Genomic DNA, 3,912 nt, shown 5'->3' with positions numbered 1-3,912 from the left:
AAATATGCTTTAGCCGAAGCTGATGCATTGTCCCTAAGGTTCTTTTTGTTTTTAAGATGAAGCTAAAGAACTTTTAACTTTCCTACATCAGCTAATGCCACATTGTGTGGATAGATTGAAATTTTCCCCTTTATCCATCTCCTAGTAGGGCAGAAAGGCTTAAGAATTTCATATCTTTACAATAGAAGAAAGTCACCTGTTTGGATAGGCAGTGAGGAGTCTCCCCACCTCTCCTTGCTCCCTAATAATGGAACCCTTTTTTTTTTTTTTTAATCTTAACCCCCTCAGGAAGCTAGCAATATCCAGGATTGCTTGATTATTCGAATCAAAGGAACAGTCTCACTGAAGTTATATCAATAGTAGATGGGTCAACCCACTGAAAAAAGGTCCCAATCAAATGTTGTGAACATTAACATACTGTAAGTTAACATATACCATAATCAACATCGTCTTCTCTGGATCAGACATGGTGGTGCCAATCAGTGACCAGATTGGTGTGTTACCAGTCCTTTTTGTTTCATTATCAACTTCCTCTTCCCTATTCCCACCCCTCAGCTTCCTTCCTTCCTTCCCCCCTTTCAAGTTCCCCATTTGCCCTTCGGACAGCAGATGGAAGTTAGGAAGTCTGAGGAGCCTCTTTGCAAAATCCCTCTTGTGCCTAATTAACACTGTCAGGGCTAGTTGCGGAGTGTGGGTAGGTTTGATTGCACTCCCTTTTGTTACTTGAAAGAAAGGGCAGCACCGTCAACCTCAAGACCACCTGGCAGTCCTGGCTTCCTTGGTGCTTTAGAGGTTTAAACTCAGTTTGGGTATCCACCTATTTTTCTCTTCCTCCTCTTACATAGGCCACTGGGACTTTTGGTTGCATATAGAGTTGTCCTTTGGTGCAAAGACACTGCTGCTGATGCTGAGACTGTAATCCTGGGGGTGGGTGTCCAGCTAGAGTCTCATGCATAGTTGCCCTTTTGGCCACCCAGGGCATTAGGGGACCACTGTGCAGATGCCAGTGTCTTAGAGGGACAACCGATGGCCACTTGTGTTGTCTGTGCAGTTATGGTGTTGGCTTGCACTGAGCCATCCACTTTTGATTGGTCCTAAACCAATCAGTTGTATTTATTGAGCGCTTACTGAATGCAGAGCACTGAACTAGGTGCTTGGGAGAGTACAGTTTCAACACAGTTGGTAGCCCCATTCCCTGCTCACAAGGAGCTCACAGTCTAGAGGGGGAGACTGACATTAATATAAATAAATTACAGATGCAGACATAAGTGTGGTAGAGCTGAGGGAGGGGTGAATAAAGGGATCAAGGCAATGCAGAAGGGAATGGGGAAAGAGGAAATGAAGGCTTAAGTCAGGGAAGGGCTCTTGGAGGAGAGGTACCTTCATAAAAGGCTTTGAAGGTGGGGAGAGTAATTGTCGGTTATGAAGGCAGGCAGGCAGGCAGGCGGGTGTGTTTTAGGCCAGAGGCAGCATGTGGGCGAGAGGTCACCGGCGAGATAGACAAGATCGAGGTACAGTGAGTAGGTTGGCATTAGAGAAGCAAAGTGTGCGGGCTGGGTTGTAGGAGGAGAGCAGTGAGATGAGGTAGGAGGGGGCAAAGGGATTGAGTGCTTTACAGCTGATGGTGAGAAGTTTCTGTTTGATGTGAAGAACCAGAACCAGAAGGAACTGTAGCCTTGTTATTTGGTTTTCTCTTGGTAGTTTTATCATCATCCTAAAAGGAGCTTCTTGAAGGTCTTTTGAGTGCAAAACACAGGACAAAAGATCAGAAGGAAAGGGAGTCTGTTCTGCACTTTGAACACCTCGAATGAACCACACCTGAGGCCTTTCTCCTTATAGCGCTTGGATCACATTTTACAGTAACCATTGGTTCGGTGGGAATTAATGGGTTAGGCAGTAGGTGGTTCAAAGATGCCAGGGTGACTGAGATTTTTCAATGCAAACTTCCATATTAGTACTATTTTTTTGCCCACTTTAAGCACTCATGTTTATATTCAATTATATCACAGTGTTTTGAGAAGCAGCATGGCCTAGTTGAAAGACCACAGGCCTGGGAATCAGAGTTTTTGGGTTCTAATCACAGTTCTGCCACTTACCTGCTGTGTGATCTTGGGCAAGTCACTTAATTTCTGGGCCTCAGTTACCTCATCTCTAAAATGGGGATTAAATCGTCCCCTACGAAGATTGAGAGCCCCACATGGTATAGGGACTGTGACCAACCTGATTAACTTGAATCCACCCCGGTGATTAGAACGGTGCTTGGCAACATAGCACTTAAGTACCAAAATTATTACTTCATCCTGACATTTGTACCAGTGCCATTATATCCTTGCTCTTCCTCCTGTTCTCATTGTCTGTAAATAATTTTTGTCCTTCCTGTCTCTCCCATTAGGCTAAACCTCCCCAAATCCGGTAGACAACAGCTCTCTGTTTGAAGCCCTCCTAAAATCCCACCTCCCACAAAGTTTGCTCCCAATTCCCCAAGTCATAGCAACCCTACAGCCACTTGTAGTGTTTGATTCTACACTCAATTGTTTATTCTCTTTATTTGTAAACATATTGTATGTCTCTCTTTCCCTTCTGAGTATAAGCTCCTTGGGGCAGGGCTTCTTTCTTGCTTCTGCTGTAGTTTCCCAGGTGCCTACTTCAGTGCTTTGCATTCAGGACAAATTCAACATCACTGATGAATTGAGAACCAATCTGTGTAATGGCAGACAATAGGGAGGCACTCAAGGCTAACACTATAATTCTGTAAGTGTAGTATATGCCACACCCAAGCAAAGCTTTCCCCCCAACTTAGCCCTCATTTCCTCTTCTCCCATTCCCTTTTGTGTCATTCTTGCCCTTGGATTTGCTCCCTTTACTCACCCCTCCCTCAGTCTCACAGCACTTATGTACATATTTCTAATTTATTTATATTAATATCTGTCTCCCCTTCTAGACTGTGTGCTCGCTGTGGGCAGGGAATGTGACTACCAGTTGTTATATCGTACTCTTCCAAATGCCTGGTACAGTGCTCTACACATTAGGTCCTTGATTGATTAGTAGTGTGGGGAGGGTGGTTGGGGAATTCTTGGTACTTTTCAGCAACACTGTGCCAAAGGAATCTGCTTTCAGAATATACCCTTCTCCATCAAATCCCTCATTTTTTACTTTTTATTAATAATGGTGATTATTAAGCACTAGGTGCCAAACACTTTGCTGTGTGCTGGGATAGATCTAGATGATCATCATGTGGGGTTGATAAGCTAAGAGCTGATAGAGCCCCCATGTGGGACAGGTTGGGGGAAAAAGTGTTTCGGCCAAAAGGGACATGAGAACTTGGAACATGTAGACTGGAGACCAGTGGAAAGTCAGACCCAACTTTTGAGGGAAAACCTCCCTTTGGGAGAAAAAGCATGGTCTAGTGGAAAGAGCATGGGCTTGGGAGTCAGAGGACCTGGGTTCTAATTCTGACTCCCCCATGTGACCTTCCAGGTTGGTACAAAGAATCCAAAGGGGCTTATGGGATGAAGAAAGCTGTGGAAGGGCAAAGTATTCTTTTTAAAGAAGCAACCAGCACCTAAAATGCCTGACTAATATCATTGTTCACTTTTACCCAGTCTCTCATCCACTGATTGCAAAGGATCTTATTTTACTGAAATTAATTAAACCAGGCAGCAATTCTCCGTCATAGGCAGCTTTGACGAACCTTTGTTTCAGAAATGGCCTTTTTTTTCCCAGAACAGAATTATTATTTCACCTGCCATTCTTTACCTCTAATTTGGTCTTTGTTCAAAATTGATGGACAGTGGTCATTATGGATGAAGCAACTTCTCTGAGTTTTTGTGTGGATATGAAATTAATCATAATCGCACTGCTCTTTAGGTTAGTTAACATGCCCAAGTTTCAGTAATGAAAATATGGAACATA

This window comes from Ornithorhynchus anatinus, chromosome 20, assembly GCF_004115215.2.
Source record: "Ornithorhynchus anatinus isolate Pmale09 chromosome 20, mOrnAna1.pri.v4, whole genome shotgun sequence".
Classification (NCBI taxonomy): domain Eukaryota; kingdom Metazoa; phylum Chordata; class Mammalia; order Monotremata; family Ornithorhynchidae; genus Ornithorhynchus; species Ornithorhynchus anatinus.
The sequence above is the reverse complement of the archived record's forward strand: the minus strand, read 5'-3'. Positions refer to the sequence as shown.